We start from the raw sequence: 11,172 nt of genomic DNA, 5'->3' as shown, positions 1-11,172 counted from the left end.
TTTATAGATGGAGACCAAGTTCTAGCCCAGCCCTAATACACTAGCTTCTGCTGTGTGTACAGGAATCAAGTGGTATGGCCCCCCATTTTACAGATCAGGAAACTAAAGCTTGTGGTCTAACTTGTCCAAGACTACATGAAATGGCAGCTCCAGGTTCTAAGGTGGAGCATCTCCAGATTGTATGGGTAGAGTAAGTAGGGCACCTACCTGCCAGACTGCCAAGGTTCAGTCCTGGTACTGTCAGTAATTAGCTGCACAGCTTTGAGTAGGTTACTTGACTCTGTGCTTCTGTTTCCTTATCTGTAAATTGGACATAGCAATAACTTCAGTTGTTAGGTTGTTAGAAGGGTTAAAAAAGTATTAAGTACTTAGACTGTGCTGGAAACACAGCAAACTATTAGTAATTATATACTAATTATTATAAATATTAGTAATTATTATCATCATTATTGAGTTGCATGTCAACCATTTGTCCAGCAAAATGTCTAAGCATCTAAAGCAGATGCTATCAGTGCCCACTCTCAGGCCCCCAGCATTTACCATTTCTGAGCAGTACCAGGTTGTTAGCATCCCACCTCCCCCAGAGCAGCTCTCAGTCAATGAAGGATGGGATCTGGTGGATAAACAGCCCAGCTCCCTCACCCTCCAGGCTGGGTAACTTTGAGACAAGAGTTCTACACTGGATCCCGCAGTCAGGTTCTATTTACTCATGGAGGTAAATTGCTGCACCCTTTATTGGTGCCTTCCCTTCTCTGTCTCACTTCTCAAGGTCCCTTCTAGTGTTTCAGGAAACTCTAGAAGGGACCTAAATATTTCTCAAGTATACTACACTATATTTCCCAAGTATACAACCTGTAAATGAATCCTTGTTTTAGAATTTGTTTCTGGGGAAACCCAAACTAGGATAGTTCCTAAGGTGTATCAGATCCTTTGCTTGGGATTGGGGTAGAGGAAGTGGAGATGGGTATGGAATTCCTGACAGAGGGAACAGCATCTGCAAAGGCACAGAGATGTGAACAGAGTGTTTTTGGCAAATGGCCAGAGTAGCAGTATGGGTGGGGCAGAGGGCTGATCACCTTACAATTTGATTTTCAGCTTGGCCGTGATGGGATCAGTCTTAGGAAAGATCTCTCAGGTGACCACGTGGAAGACTCTGCCCAGACAGTAGTCTCATGTAGTATTTGAAGACGTCTCTGCAAAGGGTGAGGTGTCTGTCTGCATTTTTCTAGAAGCCTCTACAGGTGTTCATCAGCTTGAGGTTGGTTTTAAGTAGTTGAAGTTCATTAGAAAACACCAGGATTGCTGTTGAACTCCCTGCAGAAGGTTTAACCTAGAAGTTGTGAAGGTGGCTGAACATTCTGTGTAGGTAGGAGGCTTATCTTAGTTCCAGAAATGAGGTTTGCTCCCTCAAAGGGTAGGGGCAGGGTGTGACCTCAAGCACCCCTTACACTCACACACACACACACAACTGCTCTTCTTATGCCTTTGTATTTCTTTTTTGGTGAGCACTCTTTTTGTTATCCAGTTCAACAAACAGTTCCCAAGCTTGCACTTAAGCAGGACTTTGTGCCAGGCCCTGGGGACCCAGTCATGCCTCAGATGTAGGTCTTTGTTCCAGGGAATCTCTCACTTTGGACAAGGCGATAGGCATGTAAACTGACAGTGGTTTTTATGGTGAGGAAGATGTCACAACAGGAAGTCAGAGGGAGAGATTGATCAAACCTAAGGGAATAGGTCATGGAAAGCATCTCAGAGCCAGTGAAGTCCAAGAAGGGTTTTAAGGATGCTGGAGAGTTGTACTACACTGATTTGATCAGGTATGTGGCCTCCGATGAGGATGAGCATCTGGCTCTACCAAACTTTTAGCCTTTTCCCTACGTCACACTCCTCCACAGCAAGATACACTCAGACTCTGCATCCATCCTCAGCCATACCAGGAGTATCACCTCTTCCTGGTGGGGAGCAGGAAGTAGCTGAGAACCTAGACCTGGGACCAGCAGTGCCCCTCCCCACCCTCATTTTGCTATTGAATCTCTGAGCCAGAACTCCCCTCCAAAACTTGGGAACCCTGCGGCTCCTTTAATTTCCCCAATGAGACATTCATGTTTCAACCATCTCTTACCTCAAAAGGCACCTCCACACTACTACTCCATTCTGGTATTAGACTGCCTTTATTGCCTCTCTAAGTTTGTGACTCTTACATGAACATCACTTCCAAAGTTCTCTTTACCATTTCTCCCAAGGTTCTTGGAGCCTCACTCGAGAAAGATCCCTACTACCCCAGGATTGCAAGGTGGATATACAGATTAGGTCTCCATGGTGACACCCACTGGGCTTCCAAGATGGCATAACTTAGAGATGGCACATACAGGCCCTTAGAGAGGTGTTGGTCGGAATCTCAGCCTATAGTTTCTTTGCCATATGACTTTGGACAAGATACGCTGAGCTTCAGTCTCCTCTTCTGTAAAATGGAGACGTAATAACCTCCATCATAACAACAATAAATAATTTACATAAAAGGGTAAGCTTAGTGCCTCTCAGAGAGGCAGAAGCAAAAGGTGACTTTATGCCTGTTGAGCGTGTGCTGAGTCATTTCAGTTGTGTCTGACTCTGTGACTCTATGGATTGTAGGCCACCAGGCTCCTCTGTCCATGGGATTCTCCAGGCAAGAATACTGGAGTAGGTTGCCATGCCCTCCTCCAGGGGACCTTCCCAACCCAGGGATCGGAACTGTATCTCTTATATCTCCTGCATTAGCGGGTTCTTTATCACTAGTGCCACCTGGAAAGCTTCTTATGCCTGTTAACACACAAATAGTTCTCTTGCGCTGGCCTGAAACCCTACCTACAGAGCTGGGGCATCCCATTTCACTTATTTTGTTTTCTTTTCTGTCTCCCCCCTCTAGAATGTGAGATCTGTGATAGACTCCAAATCCATTGCCTGATTTATTTTATCCTCACAATATGAGATGGGCCCTAAGGGGTGGAGTGAAGCTGGAGCGCCTGGTCACATAGCTAGATAGTGTCTGAGCAGATCCTTGGACATGGGTCTGGCTAAGCCCATGCTATCCTTCTGCAAAGTCAATTTGTTAGAGCCTGGGGGATGCTGGAACATTTTGATAGAGCATTCTAAAGCTGCTGAATATTTGAATCACCTGGTTCCAATCTCAGCTTCTCTTCACTAACAAATTCACAGTTTGTGATAATTCAGAATTTGTGAGCTGGTCTGAAATTTGCCTTTGCATTTTCCATGAAAAAATGTTAGCAAAGATAAATATTTCTGAAGGAAAAAATTGTGATGGGGTGTTTAATTGATACTGAATGTATCCACATGATATGCCCATGGCAAAGTTTTTTGTTTTTTGTTTTTTTTTTTAGAAGTGAGCTATTCTAAACATGAGTTTGATGGATGGTAGAGTATACTTCTTGTAGAGGTATGGGGCAAAACATATTTCCTTGCTTTCACCCTGTAATTTACACTTTTCTTTTTTAGAGTCTCTAATCTCTCCACAATCAGCTACACTAATTCTGATTATTTCTTTTCCATGTGTTTTTGTGCTCATGTGTTGGCTCTGCCAACTGTTGTGCCATTACTCAAATTGAAGATGAGGGCAAAGTGGTAAAGGGGAAGCATTCAGGAGCCCAGTCTTAGATCCCACGCTGACGCTGTGTGTTCTGGGATAAGTTATTTAACCTCTCTGAGTATTTAAACAACATTCAAGTCTCTTTACTTTGGCCCAACTTACTTTTATGTCTCAACTTCCACTTATATTCCATGTATCCACTAAACCCTCCAGTCAAACAAGCTTACTTCTCATTCCAGGAACACGCCCCATGCTCTCCTGCTTCCTCTTTCACCAGGATATTCTTCCTTTCTGTACCATTAAAATCCCATGCATCTTTCAAGACTCAGATGAGAGGCTGTTTTCTCCATTAAGCTTTCTTCCCAGTTGGCTATGAGCTTCCAGTACCATCCTGTTTGGGGGACTTTTAATCACATTCTACCTGCAATAGAGTTCTCGTTGACATGTCTTTTTCCTATTAATAGAGTGTAAGCTCCTGGACTTTCCTGGTGGCTCAGTGGTAAAGAATCCGCCTGCAGTGCAGGAGACACAGGACATGTGGGTTTGATCCCTGGGTTGGGAAGATCCCCTAGAGAAGGGAATGGCAACCCACTCCAGTATTCTTGCCTGGAAAATATCCTAGACAGAGGAGCCTGGCAGGCTACAGTCCATGGAGTCACAGAAGAATCAGACATGACTTAGCAATTAAACAACAACAAAGCTCCTTCAAGGCAAAGCTCATATTTTCTATATCCTCATAAATCTACACTGTGGACTTTGGTTTATAGTTGTAAGTAAAGAAGCTGGAATTTACATTTGGGGGCTCTAACTGCAAAACCTCTGCTTATGCCTCCCCATGGAATGGATAGAAGAACCTCAGTCTCCCTGGCTTTCAAATGCAAACAGATAATATTCTCTGCTTTGTGTTACCTGCAAGGATGAATCATGAACTCTAAAGTTGTCATTCCCAGGAGGTTATGGAATGACTCTGGCTTTCTTGGGTGAACAGGCTGAAAACTCAGTAGCATACCATGGGACTTCACCATGGAGCCCAAGGCTGGCTCTTGAGGGATATCCAGAGATTGACCATCTCTCATTATTGGGCTCTGGAGCTAGGTGGGGCTCAGAGCCTTGTTCACAGTCAGACTTCTTATACCTCAACACCCACTCCTTCAATCTCTTCACCATCCAGTGTCTATTTAAGAAACATTGGTTGATCCCTTCTGTGTGTCACACTTTAAGCTAGTCCCTGGAAATACAATACTACCAATCAGATACCACCTTTGCCCTTCAGGAGGAGGCAGACATGAACAGAAAATGACCACTCAAGGGCACATACATTATGGTAGAAGGCAGCCTAGAGGTCATGGTAGTCCAGAGAAGGGAGTCCAAGGGACCTGAGAGATCACACTTCTTGCCTCTTTCTCTCTCTGTACTATGGAGGACACTAACTCACTATGAGACTGTAGAGAGATCACACTTACTCTCTGGCCTTGGTTTTCATTTTTCATACAGCAAAGCATCTGGGCTCAGTGTTTTCCCAGATCTTATCCCATGATACTTACCTTTTTATACTTACTGTGTTCAGGTGGATAGACACCATGCCAGTCTTTATCATGTCACCCATGTTTTTCAAGAGGGTGGAGGCCTTCTCAGAGCTCTAAGCCCCATGAAGCTTGGGGCAGAAGCTCTGGCATTGGGAAGTTGTCTCTTGGACTTCCAGGAGGTTCCAGGCTTTTGTTGGAGTCTCAGTGCTAGATATGGTCAGGCCTACTCTGGGCACACTGCCTGCCTTCCTGCTAAGTCATGGGGGAGACTACTCCTCATGACCATTGTGCCAGGACATGGGTTTGCAGTGGTGAACAAAAACAGATGCAATTCCTAATCTTATGGAGTTCACAGTCTAGTTGGGGAGCAGGTATTAATATAACAGTCACACAAATGAATGCATAATTATATCCTAAGGTAAGTGCTTGAGAGCAAGAAACATGGTCTTAGGAGAGCAAGTGTAATAAGGATTGAAAAATGCCAATGAGTTTAGTAGCATGAGGTCATTCTTGAGAACTGTTCTGTCAGAGTGATGGGTTCAGAAGCCACATAGCATAGACTGAGGAGCAATTTGGAGGTAAGGAAGTAGAGGTGGTCAGTTGTGGATAATTCTTGGTCAGTGAGCACTTAAAGGGCTGGAAGGAAACTTACAGCCCTTTCATAGCAAGCAATTTCAAAAAAGATCACTAAAATATCCACAGACATCATCTTTGTAACCCTTAGAGCAATCTTGTGATATGGGAAGTTCAGATTTTTGTTTCCATTTGACAGGCAAGAAAAATTGAGATCTGGAAAGGCTTTGTGTCTTGAGCAGAGTGTTTGCAGCAGAGCCAGGACTGGAACTTAAGTGCCCAGAATCCCTGCCCCCTTCTGCTTTCCAAAGGCTCGCTGTTTAAAGGTTATCTGAATGTGGATTGTTTTCACCACACTCCAGGTTTCTTTATTACTTTCTTCTTTCCGTTGCGCTTAAAGATTCAGGACCATGGCCAGCACCCAAACAGTGACCAAACACTGAAATAAGTGTAGAGCCTTAGACAATGGGCTTCCCAGGTGGCGCTAGTGGTAAAGAACTCACCTGACTATGTGGGAGATGCAAGAGACATGGGTTCGGTCCCTGGGGTGGTAAGATCTCCTGGAGTAGGAAATGGCAGCCCACTCCAGTATTCTTGCTTGGGAAATCCCTTGGACAGAGGAGCCTGGTGGGCTACAGTCCATGGGGTTGCAAAAGAGTTGGACACGACTGAGCACACATGCATTCTTTCATTCATGCATTCAGGAGACCCAGTCTGAGCTGAAGAGACAACGGCAGTGAGGAACCAAGGAGGAGTTTTAGGCAGGGGCATGACAGTCATATATGTAGTGTTTTAGAAAGACCCCTCTAGTGCAATGTGAGAATAAAGGAGAGGGTAAGAGAAGAGATAGGGGCTGACTCAGGAGGTGGAATAAGAGTACAGAGTTTCCCCAAGCACATTCTAAAGGGCATAGCCAGGTTTCCATCTTGCTTGAAAGAGTAGATGGGTTTTGTATGTTTCCTTTTGGCACTTTCAAGATTCACCACCTTGACCAGCTGAAACTGACATAGTTCGAGAATTCCATTGCTGATGGAGAAGGAGAGAACTGAAGTTTGGAGAAAGGGGGAGGGACAAGAATTTGATTGTTGAATAGTCATTGCATTTGCATCATGCTAAGAACTTTGCACATTTTCCTTTAATTATCCCAGTGACCTGTGAATTAATGAGGCCCCTAATTTTCACAGAGAAACTGAGGATCAGAGAGATTCATTAACTGTAGCCCATGGTCACACACAAAATAAAAAGAAGAAGCAGATTTCAACCTAGGTCTACATGACCCAAACTCCTCACATCCCCTCCTCACGTGTATGCTGTTTCAGTGGAGAAGGTGATGGTGACCCCGCTGATGGAGGAGCAGAATAATGACTCCTGCACCCACTCCTGCAGCCTCCTGTTCACACACAAATGAATAACCACCTTAGGCATTCTTTTCTTGGCTCCCAAATCCAGGAGCTTCGAAAGCCCACAAATGGACCTAGGATTGGAAACCTACATCATCCCTCCTGGGCTGGGTGGGTTTCAATCCGTAGTGCCCTGTCTTGCATGAAAAAAAATGCCTCTTTGTTCAGGGATGAGAAGATGAGGGGTTTCATATCAATGACAATTACCTAGTTAGACACCCCTGAGGTGCCCTTGGACCCCCAAGTTTTGGAGGCTGCGCCATTCTCTCTGGGCCTTGTGCAGTGGCTGTGGCCATGTCTGCCGCAGAGCCTGAGGAAGCTTTATGGAGATGGTCACACTCCAGTGCCCAGCCTACTTGTTGGAACTTTCCAGAAATATTGCACTGCAGACATTTTCCACGCCATTATGCTAATGGAATCAGGAAAAATCAATTGTCCTTAAGGAACAGGGGAATGAGACGTGCTGTAAATGCCACGAGATGAGTGATTGGTTGATTGCTTGCCGGCGATCTGAGAGCGTCTCATCCCTACATTATTCTGATGAATTTTTATGGCATGCCTCCTCTCTTGCTTGCTCCCTCCCCCCACCCCCACCCCAGTAGCTGGGGGAAGAAGGTTTATGGCTTGCAGCTTCTCAGTTGATTGAATGCAGCTGGCATTGTTGCAGCAGAGGACAAATAGGTACATTTGCTTTACAGGCTGAGAAAAATGGGTTTGGAGAAATTGCACCTCCTTGTCCCTCTGCAACAAAGGCACCCCTAAAAATGCAGATATCTTTTATGGAATGACTTTAACTTTCCTTCTTGGTTGTCCCTAATCTTCCTATCAGAGGAAAGGGCAAAAAAAAAAAAAAAAAAAGAAAGAAAAAGGTTGGGGGAAAGAAATATATGGCTTGCAATTCTGCGGAAATCCGATTTTTCATTCTGATCACAAAGGAAGCTAACGAAGGCGTTTCATTAGTATTCATTTTAGGCCGATGTGATTTTCTCCTCTCTGCTAACACAAAAATAAATAAATAAACAGTCCAGCTATGTCTGGGAAACTGCCGACAAGGCGGCTTGGAGCAGAGGTCGGCATTTTCTGGAATGAGCGTGCACTGCAGTCAGCAATGTGGCCAAGAAAATGGACCCAGCTCAAATAAGGGCCAGTCAGGGGCAGGGACGGGACAAGGTTTAGGTGGAGACAGATCCCTGGAGTGTCCAAGCTGGTGTCCAGCTTGGCTGTGGGAGCTGAGGGACTAGGGAAGGCAAACAGGCTGTGACTGTTTTCCGCGGGTAGTTCACTGCGGTACTGGCTGCCGATCCAGAGGCAAGAGACCAGCCTGGGCATCAGGGAACTACTTCTATTGTTTGTTCTTTCTTGTTTCTTTCTCAAGGGTGGCTAAATCCTGTAGTAATTTGGTAATCATATTGGGTGCAAAATCTGGGAGTGTTTGGCTGGAAAGAGGAGATGTGAGAACAACAGCTGTTGTCTTCATCCATCCGAAGGGGTGTTGTGGACAGAGGAGCAGGCTTATTGCATTGGGCTTTCCAGAGAGCTGAATAGGATCTGTGGGTGGAAGTGACAGAAAGGCAGAGGAATCCATTATATTTGAGATCAAATTTCACGTCAAGTATTTTCTGGGAATGCCTATAAGCAAGTTATTAATGTCTCTGAACCTCAGTATTCACATTTTGTATAACGAAGTAAATGAGAATAAAACCCAATCTCTTGATTCTTTTCAAGCTGCTGTCAGGTATAGTAATGTGAAGTGCTGGGAAGGGGGCTTTGTAGAGAAGAGAAAATCCAGATTCACAGAGATGGTAAGTCAGCCTTGGGGAAGGAGGCCCCTGATTTGAGGCCAAAGCTCTTTCCCACCCCCAGCCTCCTTGTTCAGCTGCGTCTCAGGCTCCTGGGCGGAGGAGGCAAGATACACAAGTAGAAATCTCTTTTTACTCAGAAAAAAATTCTTACCCAATTTGCCTCAAATACTAAGTCATTTGATGTGTTTTCATCTCTCTCCTGGGGGCTGCATACTTCCAGAGGGCAGGGCCCCTCTGTACTGTCTGTGCTTAGTTCAGACAGTTCAGCAATTCCTGAGTCGCCTTAACACGCCGTGTGCTTTGATATCCCCAACCCCGGGCTGTGTCATTGCCCCTTTGTGGAACTTTCTCCCCTGCTTTTTTCATTTGGCCAAGTCTCTCCCACCTCTCAACTCTGGGATACCTTCCCTGAAGATCCACAGGGCCTTTGTGGTCTCCATGCCCTTGTTGGGTCTCAGTGCAGATGTTCATCAAATTGTGACTGTGATGGTGACAAAGAAGTCGTGGGAATCGTGAAGTCAGGGTGAAGATTCTGCTACTTGTGTGTAATTATGAGAGAATCACCCAAACTCCTGGAGCCTCACTTTCCTTCTTGGTTGGTGGGGAGACTAGTAGTACCACTTCAAAATGCTGTTTGGAGGAGTCAGTGAGAATTCTTTGTACTTTGCTCAGTGTAACCTTCGGCGATTCAAAAATGAATGAATGAATGCGGTTTCTTTCCAGTTGGCTAGAAATCTTGATAGAGAGGACTGAGGATACACTTTTTTCGGTTTCCCCACTCCTGTCCTTATTCTTCTAGCAATGCCTCTCCCTTCATGTCCCATGAATAATAATTAACCCCACCGTGGGTTAGGCAGTTAGTGACAGGCCCCACTAGAACCAGGGTCTTTGAGACCCTTGTCTTTTTCTTTGTCTCCCCGCCCAGTCACGACTGGTCTCTGGTCAAGGGCCAGAGTCCCATTCCCCTCACCTGTCTCCCTTGCAGTGCTTCTCACCGGGCAGGCCCCGCTATGGGTGGTCCGTGAAGTGCTGTGACAGGAGGGTCATGGGGCTCACAGGCAGGGAGATCCGGAGCCTGCCTGCCTGCTTGCTTGTGTGACCCTCAGGCCATCGGTTTCCCATCCATCCTGGGTGATAATACTTCCTGCCAGCCTTGATGCTTTGGGTTATTGTTAAAGACAGGGAGGAAGAGCAGGAAGAGGAGGGTGCTTCGCCTGCTTTTATGCATCCAGGAGTTGAAATGATTGCTGCTGTTGCTGTTACTGCCTCTCAAAATAAATAAGTCCCCACAGCCCCAGTCCCGGAGCCAGTCTCTTCGAGGAGATGACTCTGCCCTTGAAAGCCACTCTCTCAGCCTGGCGTTTCCTGTGGGTAATTTGAAACTGGGGCTCAGAGAACTGAACTCCAGTTAATGGTTTTCAATAAAGAATTAAGTGCTGCTCGTCAGGCTGGCGCTGGGGCCGGGCTTCCCGGAACGGGGGCGGGGGGAAGGCTGGGGGTTGTTGGGGGGGTTTCAAGCATTTAGGGATGCGTTTGCATTTTCCGGTCAGTTAGGCAGCCTGATGAAAAAGGGATAAGATCGGGCCACAGCAGCCCGAGGGCGGAGTGGTGGTGGGGTTGGGGGCAGAGAAACGCAGACCCCATACTGGGCAGGCTGCAGAGAGGGAGTAATGGTCACTGCCATTAGAGTTAGATCAGCTGTTTCCACAAAAAGTCCGTCTGTTGGGCACCTGGCAAGTGCCCCCTCCCCTCGGGGCAGCCCCGTAGGAAGGAATGCTGGAGCTTTTTCTGCTAGTGCTGCCTCCCTTATCAGACACCACTTCTATAGCAACCATGGCTCTTGCTGTGTGCTTTCTGTATAAAATAACTCCTTAAAACTTCATCTGCAACTCTTGGGGTGGGGGGTGGAGTTTGCTATTGTTTTCTTCACTCTTGTTTTGCAGATGGGGAAACTGAAGTACAGAGAGGTTGGTAACTTGCCCAAAGACACACAGCTCCTGAGTGACAGATATGGGCTCCCAACTCATGTAGTCTGGTGCCATGTTGTATAAATAGGACATTGAATAGAATAACATTCTCTTCCCTATGCGGTCTCTGAATCACTTGTATCTCCAGCTCAAGGGGTTGGCAGAGCAGAGTCATTCATTCCATCTCACAGATAAGGAGACTGAGGGTCAAGGAAGCATTGTGACTGGGCAAAAGGGACTAGGGAAAGAGGGACAGGTAAAGAAGGTATCTAGACATGGGCAGTGAAGTTGAAAGTTCCCATGAGAAAGGCATTTGCAGCA

General features: G+C 46.0%; 1 long non-coding RNA gene across 1 annotated transcript; it reads right to left on the bottom strand.

The window, feature by feature from the left end:
* Nucleotides 1-6,801: 6,801 nt before the first annotated feature.
* LOC147375318 (uncharacterized) lies at nt 6,802-10,281 on the bottom strand. Its single transcript, XR_015161387.1, has 2 exons — nt 9,855-10,281; nt 6,802-8,630 (listed from the first exon to the last, which is right to left on the bottom strand). It is a non-coding gene; the product is annotated as an uncharacterized LOC147375318 (long non-coding RNA).
* Between the last annotated feature and the right edge of the window lie 891 nt (nt 10,282-11,172).

The sequence above is a fragment of the Bos grunniens genome, chromosome 3, assembly GCF_055505025.1.
Source record: "Bos grunniens cultivar Pamir isolate PY7600 chromosome 3, Bosgru_T2T1.0, whole genome shotgun sequence".
NCBI lineage: Eukaryota > Metazoa > Chordata > Mammalia > Artiodactyla > Bovidae > Bos > Bos grunniens.
Note: the sequence above shows the minus strand (reverse complement) of the source record. Positions and strands in the feature narration are given on the sequence as shown.